This window comes from Balaenoptera physalus, assembly GCF_965194825.1.
Source record: "Balaenoptera physalus genome assembly, chromosome: 13".
NCBI classification, from domain to species: Eukaryota; Metazoa; Chordata; class Mammalia; order Artiodactyla; family Balaenopteridae; genus Balaenoptera; species Balaenoptera physalus.
This window is the reverse complement of record NC_138892.1, coordinates 2,314,676-2,338,758: the sequence shown is the minus strand read 5'-3', so window position 1 is coordinate 2,338,758 and position 24,083 is coordinate 2,314,676. Positions and strand designations below refer to the sequence as shown.

At 40.2% G+C, this 24,083-nt stretch overlaps 1 long non-coding RNA gene across 1 annotated transcript; it reads right to left on the bottom strand.

The window, feature by feature from the left end:
* Positions 1 to 397: 397 nt before the first annotated feature.
* LOC309641542 lies at positions 398 to 23,636 on the bottom strand. Its single transcript, XR_014252679.1, has 2 exons — positions 983 to 23,636; positions 398 to 641 (listed from the first exon to the last, which is right to left on the bottom strand). It is a non-coding gene; the product is annotated as an uncharacterized lncRNA (long non-coding RNA).
* Positions 23,637 to 24,083: the final 447 nt, after the last annotated feature.

Below are 24,083 nucleotides of genomic sequence, written 5' to 3'. Positions count from 1 at the left end.
TTTGTTTACAAAGGTACACTTTATCAAATTGTTGCAAGTCATAGATAGCTTGAGAGAACACGTTTCCTTAAATCTGGAAGAGCAAAACATAAAAGAACCGGCAGTGTTTAAAATAAAAAGTCATAAAAATTATACTCATCCTCATCAGTTTATTCAGTTCCATGGAAAAAATTATTGATCTTTTATCTTTTGTTAGTTTTATGAAACCATCAGTTTCTTCATTAGAGTTCTGTAAATTTTTATCCAATTCAATGGTATGATCTGAAAGTTTATCAGAAACCTGTACTCTTTAGTAAGTGTCATGAATCTCTCTGAAGATGAAACATTTGTAAAAGCATCAGAGTAAAATAATAACTCTCTGTTAATGAGAAAAACTTTAAAATGGCATGATTGAATATCTGATTACAATGCAGTTGACAAGGGAATTAGGTTTTTTATGTTATGTGAAACATTTTAAGTAGAATTTTGACTGATAACCTATACCAGGACATATCAGATTTCCAGGAATTTCACATAGTTTTTGAAACACTGATTACATGTATACAGACACATCATAAAGAAGCTTTAGTATTACTTATTTTCTGACAGTGTTTCCCATGTAATTTAACATATCAAATAAACTTCATTAGTCTAACATCTACCTTTTTTTTTTTTAATTTTTTTTTTTTTTTATAGGTTTACTTATTTATTTATTTATTTATTTACTTTTGGCTGTGTTGGGTCTTCGTTTCTGTGCGAGGGCTTTCTCTATTTGCGGCAAGTGGGGGCCACTCTTCATCGCGGTGCGCGGGCCTCTCACTATCGCGGCCTCTCTTGTTGCGGAGCACAGGCTCCAGACGCGCAGGCTCAGTAGTTGTGGCTCACGGGCCCAGTTGCTCCGTGGCATGTGGGATCTTCCCAGACCAGGGCTTGAACCTGTGTCCCCTGCATTGGCAGGCAGATTCTTAACCACTGCGCCACCAGGGAAGCCCCTAACATCTACCTTTTTATAAGAAGAGAGAACAAATTTTTTTTAATGTCTGAAACATTTATATTAACGTTTCCATACAAATAACCCAAAGAAATTTCAGTACTAGTTGCTTTCCTTGTCTGCCCACTTGTTCTCTCACACTGCAGGCTCCCATCAGTCATCAGTCCTACACACATCAGTGTACACATGTCAATCCCAATCGCCCAATTCAGCACAGCACCATCCCCACCCCACCATGGTTTTCCCCCCTTGGTGTCCATACGTTTGTTCTCTACATCTGTGTCTCAACTTCTGCCCTGCAAACCGGTTCATCTGTACCATTTTTCTAGGTTCCACATACATGTGTTAATATACGATATTTGTTTTTCTCTTTCTGACTTACTTCACTCTGTATGACAGTCTTAGATCCATTCACAAGAGAAAAAATTTTTGATATATTTCACAGGGTCTCTGAAATATTTCATATCTCAAAGGTAGTTCTAAGTCAAAAAGACTTCATTTAGAATTTGATTTTGGGAAGTTTGTCAAAAATATCAAAAGTTTTTAAAACACTTGGTCAAATAGGATCATGGGTCACTATGAAACAATGCTTAGTTATCCATTTAACCAAAATAACAAAGACTTCATAGGCAAATATAGAAGGTTATATAGTTCTGATCAAAACTTAGCTCGTTTAATATCAAGAGAATTAGTTTACTTCAGTAATTAAAGTCCTGATAAAGACAATATAGAAATAAGTGGTTATTTTGACAAAACATAAGATCTACATTTTATAATCTTTTTTTATAAAGATCAGAACAAAAGGAAAAAAAAGCTTTGTCCTTTTAATAAAGAGAAAAACCAAATTTTAATTTTGCACCAGCTTACTTTTGATGTTAAAACTCATCCATTTAATTAAATTTATTCCAATTTTAGCCAGTCATGACCACACAAAAAATCCTTTCTAAAGACTTCTTTTTTTTTCACAGAACTTTTATAACTTTCTATGTCCATTTTACTTGTTCCTTGTTTTCTTTCTCATCTAGAAATAACCAGCTTTTCTTTTCCTTTAACATTTCCATTTCTTATACCTTTAAAAAATTCCCTTGTATACAAAGATATTTTCCTTATTAATTGTAGTAGTTTTAATTAAATATGTTCATTAAAAACTTTTAACCCTTAGAAGACAATTTCTAGTGAAAACTAAAAAATAAGCAGTTATTTGTTATACCAGCTTTTTTTTTAATGTGGCACAAAACGTGGCTAACAGACCCAAGCATCTTTAGTTTTTTTGGTAATAAGACAAAAGTAGGCAAACTTAGACTTGTTTAGCAGTTAAACTTAGGCTTGTCTAATGATCTAGACATTCAAAGAATTCCCATCATCTAATTTAACTTAGCAGGCCTGAGAATTGGGGACCAATGGTGTAAGTCGTAATCAAGTCCTGAGTCTGAAAGCTCCAGAACCAGGAGCTGCAATGTACAAGAGCAGAAATCCCAGCTTAAACAGAGAGAGAACTTGCCCTTCTTCCATCTTTTCCTTCTATTCAGGTCCTCAGTGGGTTAGATGACAACTACCCACGTTAGTGAGGGTGATGATTACTCAGTCTACTGATTCAAATGCTAATCTCTTCTGGAAATGCCCTCACAGACACAGCCCAAAATAATGTTTCACCAGCTATCTAGGTATCCCTTGGCCTTGTCAAGGTGACACAGAAAATTAACCATCACTGTGGGTTACTTCAGAGATCCTCTATATAAAACCAAGGGGTACTTTCAATAGAAGTATTAAAAAAAATTCAAGACAGGAATAGTATCTGCCTGAGCTGTGATAGAAAAAAAAAAAAAAAAGTTCAGACACAAGAATGCTTAATCTAAGTTTTACTAGCAAAATGTGGGGTGTGAGATCATACTAACTATGTGATCTGCAAAGTGCCACATTAAAAATTTACTTTAAAGGGACCTTGAGTTTGTAATAACCCAATGCCCCTGCCAGAAACAAAAACAAATCCTCACTGGAAGAACAGTCTTTAAATCCAGTCCTAGGAGAATTCTCATGGATAATATCAAAGTATAATCTCTCTCTCACACACACAAAATCACAAAATATTTTAAGAAGTCAGCTTCCCTGAATCAAAGTCAGCAGAAACAGCAATCACAGAATGAAACCTGCACAGAATGAGGAATAAGAAATTATGAAATACAGAATTTTTAGTGAATGTTAAATACATGTTAATTACATTTAAAGAAATAAGACATTGATGGTATAAAGAAGGAATGGGAAACTATTAAAACCGAGCAGACAGATTAAAACAAAATACAGCAAACAAGATATTTGAAAATGAAAAGATAATATTTTAATTTAGAAACTCGAGTGTGGATTAAACAGCATTTTATGCTCACTTGAATATAACATCAGTGAACTGGAACACAAATATCAAGAAATTACAAGTAACTCAGACAGACTAGTGTGAAAGAGAGATTAAGAGACCTGGAAAATATCAATAGAAAGAGGAGTTCTAATATACCTCTAACTGGAGCTCCAGAAAGCAAGGGAAAAGAAAATGGGAGAGAAGTGATATTCCAAAGAGAGACTAACCAAGAATTTCCCACAATTTATGAATGATAATGATCCCCCCATATCTCAATCAATCTAAAGTAAACTAAATAAAAATAAGTCTGTATGCTTAGATAAAGCATAGTAATATTTCAGGAAAACAAAGACAAAGGAAAAATCTCAAAGGAAATCAGAAATAAAAGCCTACAAAAAAGTAATGAATGGCAACTGAATTATCTAAAGAAACACTGGATGCCAGAAGTTAGTAGAAAATATTTTTCATGTGTTAAGAAAAAATTACTGTCAACTTGACATTGTGTTCCTGAAGAATAGACCTTCTAAGAATTAGAGGACAATATATTTTTACATAAACACATTCTCTACACAGGACTAGGGAAATAAATATTTCCAGGGTTGTTCACGTTCTGACCAGCCAGAGCAGAAAGTCTTTACTGAGCAACTAGGACACTCAGTTGAATCCCTAGAAGGGGTCAGACACTCCTTTTTTCCTTCCATTTTCTCCCTTTTTGAATGGAAATGTCTAAAACTGTTATCCTATCTTGTATCATTATTGTATTTTAAAGCAGATCACTTATTTCTTGAGTTTCACAAATTTACAGTTGGAGAAGAATTTTGCCCCAGGATGAATTATATGCAAATCTTTATCCTAAATGTTAGATAATTTAAATGATAAAATTTAGAATTATTAACTGATTGATAAGACATAGATGAGATTTTGCACTCTGTGTTAATGCTGCCATGAATTGAGACTTCTGGGGATGTTGGGATGATCTGAAGGTATTGTGCATGTGGGACAAACACAAATCTTTAGAGGCCAGAAGGCAGACCATTGTAGAAACAATAATACCCTTACCCAAAGATGTTCACGTCCTGATCCTTCAAATCCTTAAGTATGTTTTGGTACATTGAAAAATTGTATGATAATAAATGTGTGTTGTTTGAAGCCACTGAATTTGTTGTATTTATTATAGCAGAAACAGGAAACTAATGAAATGGAAATTTAAAAATTAAAAACTGAAATTAAGAACTTAATAAATGAGTTTAACAGCCAACTCTTCTCATCAAAGAAGGGATTAGTGAACTGGAATATAACTCCGTAGAAAATATCCAGACTGAAGCACAGAAAGCAAGAAGGACGAAACATAAGGAAAGCATTGCTGCCAGAGATTAAAAGGTTAAAAAGAGGATATTATTAATTACATTTCAAATAAAAATGAAAATTAGTATGGTACATCTTAGAAAAGTATGAATTACAAATCGACTCAAGAAGAAATCATTTTAGAACTTGAAACAATAATTGTAAATATCTCTATAAGGATTCCTCAAAGTCCAATCAGTTTTAGAGAAGTGCTTCAACCATTTTAAACAGAGAAAAATTCATTTTTTCCCCAACCTCTTCCAGATTATAAAATAAGAAGAAACACTTGACCTTTCCCTTTATGAGATTGCTAGAGTATTGTTACCAAGTTCCCAGATCGATAGTACAAGAAATTAAATTACAGGCTAATGCTAATGATAAATCAAATGCAAATATCTTAAACAAAATATTAGTAAACTCCATCCAGTACAGGCTTACCTCAATTCCCTTTATTGCACTTCACAGATATTGTGTTTCTTTACAAATTAAAAATGTGTGGTGACCACGTGTTGAACAAGGCACCATTTTTCTTCAAACAGCATTTGCTCACTTCGTGACTCTCATGTCACATGTTGGTAATTCTAGCAATATTTCAAGCTCTTTCATTATTATTCTATTTGTCATGATGATCTGTGATCAGTGATATTTGATGCAACTAATAGGACCTGCTGAGGCTCAGATGATAGCACTTTTTAATAGTAAGCTACTTTTAAAGTGTGTACTTTTAAGGTTTGATGCTATTGCACACTTAATGGACTGCAATATAATGTAAATGTAACTTTTATGTACACTGGGAAACCAAAAAATTCATGTGACTTACTTTATTGTGATATTCTCTTTATTGCAGTAGTCAGAAACCAAACCTGCAGTATCTCTGGAGTATGCCTGTAACATATAAAACATGCAATCTATTGTGACAAATGGGGGTTATTCCTAGAACACGAGTTTGGTGTAACATTAAACTAATTTACCATATTAACAGATGAATGTTAAAAACTGTCCAATCGTAAAATACAGTAAAATAATTTTACAAAATCAATATTCTTTCATGATAACAAAGAAACTCTTTGCAAACTGAGATAGGAAAGGAACTGTCTAACCAGGTAAATACTATGTATTGGGGAAAAAACCTCAACATTAACCATAATTACAGGCTTTAATATTTAAAGCTTTATTGTTGAAGCTGGAAGGAAGAAAATATGGGTCTGATGGAGACCAGCTTCAGAGAAGAACGAAGGATGCAGCACCTCAGGTGCCGGGTTGGCCCCCTTTGACACTGGGGAATCTTTCTCCAGCTTGGAGCCCAAGGAGCGTGCAGGGGCTGAGAGGCAGAGCACAGGAGGGATGAAATAAGGAGAAATAGAGGGGCAGCTCGTACAACCTGACAGAGGTTAGGAGTCACACACTCTGCATCTGAGTTTCCTCACCAGCCAAAGTGGGATAGTGATGTTTTGGTCTGTGAAGATTTAGCAAAATTTATTTAAAGTGTGTTGCACATGAAAATAGACCCATAATCAGAAACCATTATTCTTTGTATTATATGAGGTTGAATCATGTGAAGTTGTGGTTATCCTAGTGTTTTTGACATTCGAAAATGGCATTTCACATGGTTGAACTTGGAAGTTCCTGTTGAGGTGTATGTAGGCTACCCTTGTAGCTAGTATGCACTAACTAGTGACCACAAAGAGACCAAGGGCTGATTGTCCTGAAACTAACACTTCCACGTGTATGTACCTTGTATTCTAATATTCAGTGTTTCTTTTTTTTCTCCACAGTTCACTACTTCTAATATTGGGATATGTTTTACAAGCAAGGTTTATGTGAAGTGTCATTTTCCCTTTATAACCAGAAAATCCATAATTAAATCGTTGATGTGTCTTACAATTCATGATGTCTAAGATTTAATTTCAAGCTCAACATCATGGTTTTGAAAATGATGCCAGAGGAAAAAAAATGAGATGATCTGCTAACATTTCTTGGCATTCGATCATTGTACACTTGGCCCCCAAATACTCCCAAACATATTCTCCAGGCCCTTTGGGGAAGCACTACAGAAGGCAGACCTGGCCTCTGCTGCGCACATCCTTCTCCCACAGCTTCTGAGCCCCAGCCATTCAGCACCTGAGGGACCCAGGAAATTATTCACAGACCAGCAGAATCTGAATGTCTAATATTCAATATTTCAAAAACTAAATGCAAGATAATGCCTTCTTTCTATGAAGTCCGTGGAGATTGCTCTGAAATAAATGAGGTTTTATGCCTTCATTATACACGAAAGCTATTTAATTACACATACCTGGAAAATGCATCAGTCATTTACCTGAATATAGCTAGGCTCGCCTTCCTTGTCCTGAGAAGCAGGAGCAGAGTCTGTCTGGACAAGCCTTGTTCACACTGGTCGTGCCAGCATTCACCTGGGACAGGTCTACAGGCAGATTGATCTGACCCCCAGGTCTGCCTGTTCCATGGGACCATCTGGAACACCCTTTAATAGGACGGCCACATGTCCCAGTTTGCTGAAGACAGTCTCATACTCCTGTTCAGTTTAGCATTTTGCCAGGTGTTTCATTCTTAAATGAAACATCATTAACAATTGCATTAAAATAAGCCAGGTGGGCTGGTAACCTTCCACCTGCACTTCTGGCTTCTGCTGTGTTCCTGTCTAGCACCAGAGCCAGGACAGCGATTAAATATGAAAACTTCATCATGGGACTTCATAGGTGAGAGGAGTGTGAAATGTTTGTGAAATGGGGATGGGGAATGGGAGTGGAAAAGCCCTGCTGTCAAGTGTGTAGACAGCAGTCTGAATGCTCCTGGTACAGTTTGTCTTTTGCTATGTATTATAAATCTATATATTGTTTTTTGGAAGACATTTATTTTGCAATAACTTTCACCATTGAGATGTTCAAAAATAAAGCACCCATAGAATAAAAATTAAGAAATGACTTTCTGCTTCTCCAGGAATTTCATGGTGTGCGAGCGTCTTCAGTAAGATATTTGGTACTGTTCTCCATGTAAAAACCAGAAGACACAGATGTCCCAAAGGAGCATCTGCATCTTCTTCAGAAGTCGGTCATTATGTTAAGATGTGTATCCTCAAAGAGGAAAGCATATCCTGGGCAGTACAAAAGCAGAGTTCCATTTCACTCTGAGAGGCAGTGTTGTTCAATCTGATCAGCTGACGCCTTTCCTAATTTAATCTTGTTCATTTTTGATTCCAGTCTTTCTTGTGTAGGTCTGAAAGGTAAAGCAACAACTATTAATATGTTGGGTGGGTTATCACAAAAGAACATTGTAAATAGTTAAATGAGAGTCTTACATCCGTGCCATCAGATTCTGGAAATAGTACGTCAGTTAATTTATTTTTTTAAATGAGGTTTTATTTAATACACATAACAAAATTAAAGCCTTATTATGTCAAAATTCTTTTCACCTTACTGTGAAGGCTCTTGTAAATTATGTTAAAAATTTAAACATTTAAAAGAAAATCATTTGGTTTTGTACAGAAATTTTATGAAGTCTGATGAAGTGTAGAGTTACGGTGAAAAAATATTTTACTAGACTGAGAAACTATGGAGCTTTTACAATTCCTAACATCATTCAAATTGTGATGTTATACGTACCAAATATTTACAATATATTTTTTATTCATACACACTTCAAGTCAACTGAAGCATTTTTTTGGTAACAAAACTGATTTTGGATGTGAAAACAATACTAGCACTTCCACTGTAGTCCATACTCAATTGGGTCTTAAAAATATTGGGGCCTTGAAGTATTGTATATCAAGCTAAGTGCCCCACAATGGTGTTAACATTTTTGTAAAGAAATCCTCTACGTTTCAGTTACACTTTGTTTGAAACTCTTTGATTTTAGAAACCTTTAATGAAATAATTCTACATATGAAGTTCCAAAAATAACTTGAGATTTAAAGCTTTTGGCAATCTGCAATAATTTAGCTATTTTTCTGTCCTAAAATGAGCAAGAAACTGATTATATTAAACACTGAGAGTTTAATGGGTAATAACATTTAAATCTGACATTCTATAATTGCATTTTGGAATCTATGAGCATATGAGAAGTTTTTGGTGAAACTCTTGTTTCCTCACCATTTTATTATGGAAAGTCTTGAACGCACAGAAAAATTGTAAGAATTTTACAGAGGACACCCCTACACCCATCACCTCTGTCATACCACTAACAATTTATTACAGTTGCTTTTCACTTATCTGTCCATCTTTCTATTCATTCATCAACCCATTGTATTTTTTGGATTCATTTTAATGTAAGTTGTAGACATCAGTACATTTTATTCTTAAATATTTCTGCATGCAGACTACTAACTTGACATTATGTATGTTCATAATTCTTTTCAATTAGAATTTGTGATCTGTTAAGTGCACAGTTTTTAGGGTAATATTTGATGAATTCTGGAAAATACACGGGCTAAGCAAAAAAGGTACAGAATATATTCATTTCCCCATTTCTTCTTTCCACTCCATCTCCAAGAGGCAACCATTTCTTTGATTTATTTAACCATAGATTAGTTCAATCTGTTCTAGAACCTCATAAAAATGTAATCATATGGTATAGACTTTTTTGGGGAAAGGTTTCTTTCTCTCAGCGTAATGATTTTGGGATTCATCCATGTGGTTGTGTATAACACTAGTATTTTTTTTTCTTTTCCATTGCTGAATATACAACAGTTTGTTTATGTTATGAATATACCATGGTTTGTGTATCAATTACCCTGTTGATGGACACATGGGCTGTTTCCAGTTTGGAGCTATTATGAATAAAACTGCTAGGAACATTCTTGAGTAAGTCTTTTTATACACATATGATTTCACTTCATGGGCATATGTTTGTTTTGGAAGAAACTGCCCAATATTTTCCAAAGTGGCTGTAGCATTCTAAAATGTCACCAGAAATGTAGGAAAGTTCTGACAGATTCACATCCTCACCAGCATTTGGTGTTGTCCATAGTTTTAGCTTCAGCTATTTTGTTAATTGTGAATGAATGATACACCTTATTTTGGTTTAAGCTTACATTCCCTGATAGCTAACGATTTTGAACACTTTTTCATGTGCTTATTGACCATTTGTGTATCTTCCTTAAAATCGTTGGCTCATTTTTAGTTGGATTGTTTTTCTTTTCATCACTGAGTTTTAGGAGTTCTTTAGACAGTTTTGATAAAAAATATTTTCTTCCAATATGCAGCTTATTCATTCACTTTCTTAAGACTGTCTATCAATGAGAAGAAGGCATAAATTTGATGAAACAAATTAATTATTTTTGATTCTTTTATGTGTATTGCCTTCTGCATATAAAGAAAACTTTACATAACTTCAGGTCATGAAGTTATTCTTTTGTGTTTTCTTCTAGAACCTTTATAGTTTTTTATTTTTGTATATGTTGTGAGGCTCCAAAGTTGAGATTTATTTTTTTCCTAAAGATAACTTGTTCCAGAACCATTTGTTGAAATGACTTTCCTTTCCACATTGTATTACTTTGATGTTATTCATCAAAAATTAATGGACAATGTTTGGGGGCTTTCTATTATATTTCAGTAATCAGTCTTCCTATTCTTATTCCAATACCATATGTTCTTAATCACTATAGCTTTAGAGCAGGTTTTGAAGTCAGGCAGTGTAAGTTTACCAAGTACTCTTCTTTTTTTTTTTTTAAGATTTCTTTTAGTATTCTAAATGTTGCACATTTCTTTATAAAGTATTGAACCAAGATGGCAAATACTACAAAAATGCCTTGTAGAATTGTTTTAGGGATCGCATGGAATCTAAAAATCAATTTTGGGGGAAGTGATAGCTAACACATAGATTGAGTCTTCATGCCTCCCCAAAAGGGAGGAAAAGGTATATCCTCCCTTTTATTATAGATTTGGGGCTTTTCAGGTTTTCTATTTTATCTTGAGTCAGTTCTGATACATTTTGTTTCAATAAATTTACCCGATTTGTCACATATATTGGCAAAAAAGTCTTCACAATATTCCCTTATTTCCTTTAAGTATGGATAGGATCTACAGTTATGTCCCTTCTTTTATACACATTATCCCTAATTTGTATTCTCTTTTTTTTCATGAATCATTTAGAAGCTTATCAAATTTTGGAATCCACAAACTAGTGTATTCATTCATTTCTTTGTTGTTTTTCTTTTCTCTATGTTATTGATTTCAGTTCTTATCTTTATTATTTCCTCCTTCTTACTTTGAGTTAACTTTCCTTCTATTTTTAGCTACTAAAGATAGACCTTCATATTATTGAATTTGCACCATTATTTCTTAATATGAGCATTTAAGTTTCCTTTAAAGCACTGCTTTAATACCTCCTGAAGGTTTTTAATATGTTATATTTTCATTAACATTCTGGTAAAAATAACTTTCTCTTTCCTTTATGATGTCATTTTTGGCCTGTGATTATTTAGGAATGTATTCTTTAATTTCTCTCTATATGGTTTTTTTTCTAGATATTACATTGTTGTTGATCTCTAACTTAATTCCATTTTAGTTTGAGAACATATTTCATAGTATTTTACCTTTACTCATACGTGTTTTATGGTCTAGCATATGGTCTCTCTTGGTGATCATGCCATGTATGTGCTTGAAAAGAAGTTTTGAAGTCATTGCGTGTAATGTTCTATCAGCATCAATTTGGTGAAGGTGATTGATAGTGTTGTTCAGATCTTCCATGTCAATCTTAATGTTTGGTTTACCTGGTCTATTAATTGTTGAGAGAGAGGCATTAAAATCTCCAACTATGATTGTATATTTGTCTATTTTCCCTTTAAACTTGTGAGTTTTTAAATTTGTAATTTTAAGCTCTACTTAAAGGCATACCCACTGTATGATTGTTATGTCTTCCTGAAGAATTTGCCCTTTTATCATTATGAAATCTTCTTCATATTTCCTAATCCTCTTCATCTTGAGGTATACTTTATTTGACAATAAAAGCCATTCCAGTCCTCTTATATTAACTGTTTGCAAGACATATATTTTCCCATCCATTTACATCCACTTTCCTATCTGCATCATTATATTTCAAGAACACTTCCTATAGAATGTGTATAGTTGGGTCTTGCATTTTTATTTATTTTGAAAAATCCCTGAACTTTTTTGGAGTGTTTAGTCAATTTACACGAATGCAGTCACTGAATAGTTTGATTTGGTCCATCAACTTGCTGTTTACTCCACCTGTTTATTCCCCTCTGTTTAGCCTTTCATATTTTATTTTGAGTTAAAAGGATACAGATATAGATATAGGTATTTGTGTATATCTATTATGGTTGCTCTAGATTATTATTTATACCCTTAATTTTTTTTACAGTATATTTACTGTCAAAATTGTGTCACTTCATATATAAGAATCTTGAAGATTTGTAGGTCTATTTACCTTCACCTGGTCTTTTGTGCTACAGTTATCATATGTATTATATCTAAATATGTTATAAATTGCATAATACAGTACTCTAAGTTTTGCTTTAAACCATCATATGTATGTTAAAGAAATAAAGAAGAAAATAGAGTCCAATATATTTACGCACATATTTTCTCTTTAGTCTTTCCTAAAGATTCAAGTTTCCATTCTATAGTATTTCTGTTTAGCCTAAAAAATTTAGTATAGAGAACACCTGTGAAACTACGTAGGTAGATATATTTACATATTTCAATAAAAAGTTAGACATGAGAATATACACATTTGGAAAAAATTGAGTTTACCAGATAACTCAGTACATGTAGAGAAAAGATTTTTTCAATACAAAATATTATGGTATAAAAAGAAGGGTCATTTGAATTTTTCATCACTTTCAAGTGTATTATCCATAAAATTTATCTTAGAAAAAATTATAGACCTGTTTCAAAAATATTAAAATCAAAACCACATTAAACATACATTATTCAGGGACTTCCCTGCTGTTCCAGTGGCTAAGACTCCATGCTCCCAATGCAGGGGGCCTGGGTTCAATCCCTGGTAAGGGAACTAGATCCCACATGCAGCAACGAAGATCTCGTGTGCTGCAACTAAGACCTGACATAGCCAAATAAGTAAATAAGTAAATAAATGTCTAAGAAAATACATTCTTCAGAAAAATACTAGTAACATATATTTGACACAGATACAGCTAAGAAGTAGACCAAAGCACACGGATACTTATCAACCTGCTGTTTTATTTTAAAATTAAGGTAATCAACATAAAGAAACTTTTTAAATTGTGCTTCAGTGATCACAAATACATGCTGTTTTTTGGAAAGAATTTTATTTTTGAAAATGATTTTTGAATAGAATTATTTTATAGGTGTATCAAAATAATAGCAAAACCAATTGATTTGTGTGTGTATATACATATGTGTATATACACATATCTGTGTCCATATATATGTATTTATATGTAATACATACATATATGTATATATAGTATATACACATATACATATTTTTCTTTTTAAAAGTCATGTATATATAATTAAAAAAATATTTGTCTTTCTCCCTACCATTTATTCTCAAATATGTCCTAGTTTTACTGACAAATGATACGATCGCCTTACCTTTAAATTTCCAGCAACCACAGGTAGGAAAAGAATTTTCACAATTGCTTGCATAGACAAGTACTTTCTACTCCACCAAAAAGGGGCAAATTCTACTTCTGTTTAGGCCAAGGCTCTGGACCAGGGCTGAGCAGAGCAGAGCAGAGCGGTGGGTGCTGTCCTAACTCCCTGGGCTTCCCCGGACCACCAAGATTGGGCCCCGCACTTTGTGAGATGTGTTCCCCAGGTGTAGATCTCAGGCAGGCCCAACCCTGCAAGCAAACCCGCTGGAGAATGTTTTCACTGGGAACTGACCTCCTCTTGCCCAACCTTGGAGAAGATGCTCAGAGAAAGCTATCATCACTGTTACCTGCACCTGACAAGTCATAAGATCCAGAGAGAGGGAAGGCTCAAAGGCACTGATAAAACCCTCCACGGGACTGGCAAAGAGCTGCTCTACTGCACCCAGTAGTCTTGGGACTGTGGGCTGTTGGTAGTGTTATTATTGGTGCTTCTTTTTTCTTTTTGTTCTGATGTATGCAGGGGGTAGGAAGAGGTTGAAGGGCAAGGAAGTTTGCCCCTGCTCTGTGTAGTCTGCTTGTCACCACTTTTCTGCAGCTAGGTTCTTATGTGTCTCTTTTAATTTGAAATATCAGTTAAAGTGTATTTTTTTAAAAATGAATAGACTATTTTCATCAGTTTTCTGTTTGCAGAAAAATTAAGCAGAAAGTACAGAGTTCCCATAAATCCCCCTCACACACGGTTTCCCTGTTGTTAACATCTTGCACGAATGTGGTGTGTTTGTGACAACGGATGAGCCAGTGTTGATATATTATTCGTAACTAATGTCCACAGCTGACATTAGCCACTGGACCACCAGGAGCTCTGAGTTTGGGGGATGGGAGGGGTGAAGGGGGCGGGTCCCCGCAGCCCAGGATCCAGGCACAGACGTGGAAAAGCGCGGCCACAGTGGGAAGGTCTACATGGCCACAGCAAAGGGGTGAGTGGAGTCACCAGGGGCAGGGCAGGGTCCTACCTTTGGAGAAGGAAAGAGGTGATGTCTATGGGGAGGTGGTCTTAGGCTTAGTCTTGACAAATGAGGAGACAGTTTTGATTCCATATCCGTCTAATAACATGGTGCCTTTGTTTCTGATTAGAGTATTTGTTGCCTGAAACACTGGCACTGCTGACGTTCTGTAATCCGTCATAGGAAGGGCATCTGCCTTTGTGACAGGTGCTCACTGAGAACATCTACCTCACGGGACCCCTAATCCCCAGAACGACCGGTTCTTGGGTGGGAAGTCTGAAGTCCAGAGGACATTTGTGATCATCCAAGTCACACAGCTGCCAGTGGGGATGTGTTTGAACTGCCAAACAGATTGGTGAATTTTAGTGTTGGATTTGGGTTCCACCATCAGCCTATACCTTTCCTTGGGGACCCCATTTATGTTCATGTTTCCTAGGACATGGGTATCCAATAGATGAGCTGGACCAAGTTAGCATGTGATTTTAAAAAAATATTTCAATAAAGGAAACAGCTCTAAGATGTTGTTCACTAATTTTAACTCAGTCAGTTCTGCTCAAATAACATCACTTGAGCACCTGTTATGTACCAGCCAGTCTACTGGGGGTTCAGGTTATCAGGTTAAACAAGGTACTTTTATGACAAAACATATTTATCAAATATGCTTTGAGAATCTCTAATGTGCCTGGCTTGACAGATAGAAAGTGAACTCAGGAGCGATTGAAATTTTACATTTAGGAGATAGGCAGTTTGCTCAGTTTTGCTGTTTCTTAATCCTCACGTGTTAGGGCCGTGCCTCAGTTTCTTTGTCTAAGAAGTGGGCATGAGAAAATGTCCTCCTTCTTCAGGAAGGTTCCCTTAAGACCAAAAATCTTCTCTGTTATGCAAGCCATTTGAAATTTATAGAGTTCTAAACAAATGCAAGCCTTGGTTATTCTGTGTGAGATATTTTCCTGTCTGCAGCTCACGGCTGAACAATACTCAGGATTCTTTCCACCTTTTTTGAGTATTACAGGCATCACTTGCAAAATTGTAAATACAAGGCCTCTGGGTGTCAGTCAGTCCACGGTACAGCCCGTGATGTTGATGGATCATTCGGTATAAAGTTGTTTGGGTTCCCTTCCTATTGTGAGGTGAGCTTTAGGAAAACGAATGATTCAAGTGATGGTCCATCTGCTGAGGCCATAAATTCTCAGACAGATTTCCACAGAACCTGGAGGCACATTTGTAAATAGATGAGATTGAAAAGGAAACCCGGGTCCTGGTCCCCGACAGACAAATGCCTCTCTGTGGGCTGTTGAACCACGTGGGGCCCTGCCTTGATTTACAGCTATCAGATGGGGACCCTGGAGAGAGGGGGTGAGGGCACCCTCTCATCCCAGGTTTGTCTATCCTTGACATCCAGCACCAAGGGCACAACACCACTCAGTCTGTGTCAGTTGTCAATGGCTGCATCGCTCACACCCAGATCTCAGAGGCTAAAACAACACATGATTGCATGATTCCCAGCTTGGGGAGCTGGTCCCCCTGCTGGTCTCACCTGGGCCCACTCTAGTGGATCACAGAGCTGGTGGGTCAGTGAGAGCTGGGCTCCACTGCGAAACCGTTCCATTCTTCTCTGTCCATGTAGCCTCTCACCCTCCAGGAGACGGATAGCAACACACACCATGACGGCAGAAGTGCTCTGGAGGGCGGAGAGAGATAGAGAGAACCATAAAGCCTAAGGTCGGTCCTCAGAGCTCCAGTGGCGTCCCTTCTGCCACATTCCCTTGGTTCCAGCAAAATCACACGGCCACTCCATCCATGGAGCTGGATTCTCCAATGCAGCTACTGCATGTGGCCCCTCTTCCTCCAGACACCTTCAAACTGAAAAGACCAGCTACCTGCCCAGCTACTGCCACGGACAGTGGTGAGATGGGTTGGGGTGGGGGTGGGGAGGGAGTCATCGCAACAGACCCTCCCATTCACAGAGGGGAAGAGAGCACAAAGCAGCCGCAACCTGCAAGGCCCTGCCAGGCTCATGTTACAGGCCCCTAGTGTCTTTCTGGGGGTCCAGTCCTGTTCCCAGGGAGCGGTGCCCTAATCCCTTGTCTTCCGTGAATCTTGGCCCAGCCCCATGAGATGCCCTGGTTAAGAAGAAACTGCACAAAGAAGATATGGTACATATTTACAATGGAATATTACTCAGCCATATAAAAGAACTAAATAATGCCATTTGCAGCCACATGGATGGACCTAGAGATGATCATACTAAGTGAAGTAAGTCAGACAAAAACAAATATCATATGATATCACTTATATGTGGAAACTAGAAAATGATACAAATGAACTTATTTAAAAACCAGAAACAGACCCACAGACATAGAAAACAAACTTATGGTTACCAAAGGGGAAAGGTGGGGGGAGGGATATATTAGGAATTTGGGATTAACAGATATACAACAGTACTGTATATAAAATAAACAACAAGGACCTACTGTATAGCACAGGGAACTATACTTAATATTGTGTAATAACCTATAAGGGAAATGAATCTGAAAAAGAATATATATATGTGTGTGTGTATAACTGAATCACTTTGCTGTACACCTGAAACTAATGCAACATTGTAAATCAACTATACTTCAATAAAAAAAAAATAAGTAAATAAATAAATAGAATTTTAAAATTAAAAAAAAAAAAGAATAAACTGCAGCTGAGCAGGTCTCAATTCTTCCTGCCTTGAAAACACAGAGGGTCCAGAGGCCTCTTTCATTCACTGTCAATTGTCAATGTCCCTTAAAAACCTTCACCGCACATCCCATCAGCTACTGACACCTTCTTTTGCAGACAGGCCTCTCCTTAAGAAGACGCCGTAAGGACTCTTAGGCCCTTTCTGGGAGGGTCTACTGGTCATCACGTTACATCTCTAAGGGCTGCAAAGGGAGCCTGACAGCTACACAGGCCCTTGATTTGGCTGATGTTGTCCTTGTACTTATTTGCCATCTGAATGTCCTTTGCCATGAAATAGCTCCTCATGTTTTTTTGCAGCTCAGATTCTCAGCCTAAAGTTGGTCACTTTCACAATCAGCTCACACAGAAGAGCCTGGCCCCATCCTCACTATGGACTCCCTAGTGAGGACGTGATGTGATGGTAAAAGCATCTTCTCCACGCCAGCTGATCTTCATTTCTCCCCAGGGGCCATTCAAGACCACAGGGCACACACACAACGGCAAGGACGGGGGCACTTGAACTCTCTCTCTGCTCCATGTTTGTGAGGGAAAGGGAAGGAGATGCAGTCTCAGGACAGAACGAGATTCCAGGCTTCCTGCGGACACTCGGGATGAGAACACGGCGGAGTTGTGTCCGGCTGTAATGCAGGCTTGCGGGCCACTCCCACACTTCCTCTGACATTGCATTTCATGTCATGCTTCCAAGATCAAATCAACAGCTTAGGTGGCCCAGACCCACTGAGAACCTCCCTAAGGGCTGGCCTCCTGCACCCCCATCTTTTGCATGAGAAGCAAAAGGAATTCTGTGACAGGTTTCATCCCATTGCTTTCAATTAACATAAAACTTGATTTCCTTTCTACTGGCATAATGGTCCAAATTCCTGGAAAGACTCATTTCCAGGATGACCAGGGCCTCATTCAGGCAGGTTCCCATGGAGAAACCTGCAATGGGCAAGAGGAAACAGTGGAACCTGAGAGATCCCTGCTCAGATAAACACTGTGCAGCTCCATTGCGGCCATGCCTGCCCTGATGAATGGCATTATGTGAGTTCCTCATTTCTCATCCTGCAAGCGAGGACTACAGAAGCGCCTTGAACATGGGAAGTAAACAGGATGGGCAATGTCGAGCTCAACACAGACACAGTCCTACTAGAGGAGGCCGGCGCCCACGGAAGGTTCTAACCCAGTCCTCCCAACAGGCCCCAGGGGAGACTTTGGCTTCTAAATGCTTCTTTTTCAGAACGCCCTTCTTCCCCAGTGAAAATACACAGATAGATAGGTAGATAGGTAGATAGATAGATAGACAGATAGATAGATGGCTAGATAGACAGACAGATAGACAGATAGATAGATGTAGGTAGATAGATATAAAAATAGATGATAGATAGATAACAGATAGATAGATAGATAGATGTAGGTAGGTAGATGAATAGATAGAATATAGACAATAGGTAGATGATAGCACAGATAGAGGTAGGTAGATAGATAAATAGGTAGAATATAGATAATAGGTAGATGATAGGGTAGATGATAGATAGATAGATAGATAGATAAATAGATAGATAGATAAAATGCATCCAAGCACCCAGCTTTTCCGTGGCACCAGCGAAGAATCTGAAGTCACAACTCCTAAAACACTACCACCCCCCCTCCCAGCCCCCCTGCTGCCCCCTGACCCTGCCAATAACCTTGATGGCTCAGGGCCAAGGAGCAGACACATTGCCGGGCATCAGATCACATCTGTGTTCGTGGAGCTGGCTTTTAAAAACATATATATATATATGTTTATATATATGTATATATGTTTATATATGTCTGTATATATATATATATATATATATATATATATATATATATATATACGCATATATATAAAATAAATAAAGCAGGGATAGCGGGGCGTTGCTGATTCTGTGAATACTTGCTGGAGACATTAGTAATTTTGGCATCACTGGAGTGACAGTGAAATGCTGTTTTCCCTTTATTGTAATTAATGTTGATAGTGGTGACAATCCCCAGTCCTGTGTTTATGTGACATGGAGCGTGTAAGAACTCCCAGAACTTTACAGTTTATTCATCTGTACAGCTCACAGAGCAGGGGGTGGGAGAAGGCATTGGTGGCACTCATCCGAGAGCCTGGCAAGAAAATGAGACAGGATGGGGACTCAGGAGACCAGTTCTCTCTTCTTGGCTCGGCTCCTATTTACGCCCATGGCCTCGGGTGAGGTGACGCATTGGTCTTCTCAGAGCCTCGGTGTGGTCTTCTATAAAATGGAAGGGTTGGATGCTTAGGACAACCTCTCCTGGACATGATATTCTTGTGTGAGAGACTAACTGCATAAATCAGAGCGGACATGCACCTGTTATCTTAATTATCTGGAAGTCTCAGGCTGAAGGGTCTGACAGATGAAAGAACTGAATAAATGCATCAGGCACCATTGTCATGACAGTTTCCTGATCTGTAAAATGGGTCTTTTAATGAGCTTTTTGGGAAACTTTTTTTCCAGGAATTTAGACCATCATACCAGTAGAGAGGAAATCAAGTTTTTTATTAATTAAAAACAATGGGATGAAACCTATCACAGAATTCCTTCTGCTTCTTGTGCAAAAGATGGGGGTGCAGGAGGCCAAGCCCTAGCTGGGGTCCTCAGTGGGTCTGGGCCACCTAAGTTTGGAGGTATTCTGAGATTCAATGAGATGAAATCTTCACAGCACCTAATTCAGTGCCAGACACATGGTAGACATGAAATTGCAGACACCTAAAGCTAGGTTCATGCCCAGGTCCCACACCAACTAGCCTGCTGACTTTTCTCTCCCGTGAAAGAGGATGGATTCTGTCCAGTTGCCTGGGCCCCCATTACCGCGAGGGGCCAGAGCATGGTGAGAAGATTTGGGATGCCGTTCAGAAGTTCTGAGCTCTGGTAGTTGTAGGCTTGGTTCTGGGCTTGCCTGGCTCTGAGACCCCCATGTGGTATGGTAGCTGCATCTCTCAGATCTCTGTTTTTGCATCTGTCAAACGGCAGCTCAGAGAAAGGTGGCAGGGCTTGGATCTGACTTCAGAGCCTCTACACCCCACTCCTGGCTGTGGAGCAGTGGTTTTTCACAACCATGAAGACTTATCCATGACCATGATTGCTTTCTGCCTTTCCCCTGAGTGCCCTCAGGAACACGAGGATATCACAGCAGGGTATGGAAACGATGCTGCTTCAAGCTAAGTATCTGAAACATTTCCACTCTCTAGCTCCTGTTTTTGCAGAATAGTTGCATCTATTTCTTCTCATTATTAAAAAAATATAGAAAACAGTCAATGAAACCCATGAACTTGGGCCTGGGGTATGGATTCAGAGCCCGTGAGCCCAAGGAGGTAAACAAGGCCATTCCCAGTCCCGAGGATCCTCTGCTCCTCCATCCAGGGCTGGACTGCAGAGCTCCGGCCCACTCTGGCTGTGCACTCTGGCCCCAACAGTAAGCAGCTTCCTAGAAGCCTTTCTACCAAAGCAGCATTGAGGCCTGGGGGCTTCTGGGTTCCAAGGAAATGGGGCCGTGGGTTTCCTCAGGGTACTGTCCCTCCTACCAGACTCATAACCACCTCCAAGATCTCTATTTTGGAATGTGTGGAAGTGAGGTTCTCCTACCCCAAATGCTGCTTTCACCATGTTCTGTATGAGTTTTAAATTTGATTTTCACAGCCATCAGTGTTTTGCAATATTATGAGAATTACCATTAAGTGTGAGATGCAGCTCGGGAGCTAATATTATTATTAAAAATATTAGTCTGTGCATACTCACTTCTTTGCTCTTCATAATCCTTCCTGACAGGAAACCTAAGCAAGATAGATTATTATTATTTTGTTACTATTACTCCCATTTTTCTATTCAGAAAACCGAGGCTCAGTGCTCTTTCCTCCAGGGGGGAGGAGGGCATTTTTCTCCTGGAGGTGGAGTTAGGTCTCACTACTTTTACTGCGTTGAGTGGTGCCTCCCACCCCGACGAATATGTCCAAGTCCTAACTCCCAATGCCCGTGAATGCGACCTTATCTGGAAATGGGGTCTTTGCAGATGTATTAAGTGAAGGATCTTGCGATGAGATCACCCTGGATTAGGGTGGCCCTGGATCCAGTGATTAGTGACTTGTAAGAAGGAGAGAGACACAGGGGGAGGCCACGTGGAGACAAGAGGTGGAGAATGGAGTGATTTGTCTGCCCTCCCAGGAATGCCAAATGTTGCCAGGAGCCCCTTGGAGCTGGGAGAGAGGCGTGGGATGGATGCTCTTAAGAACTTCCAGGAGGGACCAACCTTGTCGACCTCTTGTTCTCAGACTTCTGGCCTCCAGGACCAGAAGAGAGAATAAAGTTCTGTGGTTTTACGCCCCTCGGCTTGTGTTAATTTGTCATGCAGCCCCAGGACCCTAACACATCCTCATCCACAGCCGGGAGCCTCCCTGCCCTGCATCCCCACCTCCTGTTGGAATTGCCTGTTGGCTGGAATCCTTTGGAGGAGAGTCTGGCTGGCTCACAGTGGGAGCGCAGGGGCTGCTTCATCCGCACTGAGTTAATGGACACTCAGCGCCAAGGACAGGCCAGAGGTGAGGTCCTGTCCCCGGCTCCTGCCCACGGACTGATGCTGATGGGCTCCTTTGCTGCCTGGCCCCCTCCCCTTTGCCAGATCTGCAGCCTTGCTTGTTGCTATAGCAGAGCTGCTTCAAGTCGGGGACCAATGGCAGTGGTGGGTGGCAGCCCCACCCTGAGCCTGTTGGAGCCTGAGGGGCTCATGTTCCTGGTGGTCCAGCAGTCAATGACGTCACCAGGGCTCCCCTCACTTGTGAGCAGAGATACCGAGGCAGGAAGAAATGAAATCTCTTGTGTAAGGCCACTCTCTGGGAAGGAGCAGAGGAGGGCTCAGCCCCGGGGTGCCCTGCTGACACCTGCACCCTGGACCAGTCACATCCTGTCACCTCAGAGTTCAGAGCCATGTTCACGTGACCTGCTGGGGCTGGAGCATGTGCCAAGCTCTGTCGGGAGTGAGTGGGAACTTTCCTGACCCGCTCGCTTAAGAGTGAGAGCCCGCTACACCATCATCGCCAATTACAAGAACGTTTCCCTTTATTTAATCCCAAATACCTTCCTTTGACAACTTGTCATCGTACACTTGTGGGGAAACATGCATCCTCTGAACCTTCTCGCTGCTGTGACTTGGGTTGTGATCAGAGAAAGATGATGGAGACAAAATAAGAAAGGGTACATTTTAGAAAATGGGATATTTTAAAGGCAGTGTGTCCTCAGTCTGAAAGTTTGACATTTGAAAGCCACCTTCAATTTTTCTAAAGGAAAAAAAGAAAGGTCTGTTCTAGCCTATGGAGAAAATGTATAAAAGTATGAGAGTTTTGCCTAGAGAAAGTAACATTTTCATTTTCTCTCTTTGAGAGGTTGAGTTGCAAGAGAAAAAGCAAGATTCAGTCCGAAGAGACCCCCGAGCATCAGGAAAGAAGGCAAGATGATGGGGGGTCCAGGTGGCACCCCAAGACCCCTGCCCCCCCAAGGGCTGCACCCTTAGATGCTGGGTCCGCAGGGTCAAGGAGAAGGGAGGACTCGTAGACATTATTCTGAAGGTTTCAAAGTTTTGATCTAAGTGGGGTCCTTTATGCCCTGAGACACAAGAGGCCCTGTCAGACCTGGTGGGCAGTGGGACTGCCCAAGTGGCCGGGAAAGGAGGCACGTGTGTCCAGGGCTGGACTCTCTTTCTGTCTCTCTCTCTGTCTCTCCCTCTCTCTCTCTCTGTAGCTATGGGGTGAGCACGTGGGGATAATTCATGAGATGTCTGGGGAAGGCTGGTGGGAGGGATGGAAGAAGGGTGCCCTCAAGGCCAGGCTGCCCTGTGTGGCTCCCCAGCTGTGATGGATGCATGAACGGCTGGACCAGACCAGCGGCAGTGATGTTTTCTCCTCACACATGATTCCAACCATCTCTACCAGGGCTGCCGGGCAGACCCCACCCCACGGGACCTGCACCCCAGGTGGGCAAGCAAGATGGGCGGGTGGTCCTTGCTATGATAGAGACAGCAGTGGGCCAAGGAAGCAGGATGGCTTCCCGAGGAGGCACAGCCAGGGCTTCACTGTGCAGATGAGCAGGTTGGTGCTGGGAGGTGGGGTGATGCGTCCGAGGCTGGTCCAGGGAGACAGGCCTCAACACAGGCAGCCTGGGGCAGAGCTGCACGGGGCTTGGTACGAGGGCCCACGTCCTGCCCACAAACCCCGGCTCACACCCCAGGGCCCAGCATCATGGGGGCTGCAGGAGAAAGGGCCTGAACCCACCATGCCTTGGGGGCAGCCAGTAAAGCTGGTGGTCTGAACTCTGGATCAAACCCAAGTGCCTGGAACTCTGCCAGCCAAGATGCCTGAGCTGCAGTGAGAAGGGGGTTAGGGAGATGTCCCCACGTGAGGACCTGCCCGAGGGTCACCTTCAGAGATCCAGGCAGGCGCAGAGCAGAGCTGGCTGAGTCACTGGCCCTGGACAGGCTGTTTGCCTGAAGTGAAATATTATACAATCTTTGTGAATTGGAGACTCACAGTCAGGAATTTTCATAAGCACCCCAGGACCGGGAGAGCTTCCTGGAATCGTGGCACAGATTTTGTGTTTGTTCTTTGTTGTTGTTTTCTTTTTGCTCTGGTTTTTTTTCTACTTTTAGCATCTCTAGAGGTCCTGCAGGCACAATGAGAATGCAGGGGCTGTGCAGGCTTCTCTCGTGGCCTGAGACCGCCCTGGCCGCAGACTCTGCACATTTGGACTGTAGAAGCTTTACAAAGCCTCCCGTGACTCTCTGTGGACGAGAGGATGAGCAGTGCCTTTGCCTACTCCATGACAAGGAGGCAGCTATGCGCAAGGGTGGGATGTGGCTTCACCGTGGACACACTGGCTTCAGGTTTAGGAGTGGGGCTGCCTGACCTTGAGCCCTCCTTAGTCCCTCCCCTCACCTGCGAGTGACCATCAGGATTGGATGGCACATGCTCGTCACCTGCACATGCAGCCGTGATCGACGAGAAGCAGCCTATGTCATTGTCACGCTCGAGGACAGAGAGCTCCCTGAGTCCCCAACCAAAGGAGTGGATACATGTTCTCAGCTTGGAAAAAAATCTCTGGTCCAGTG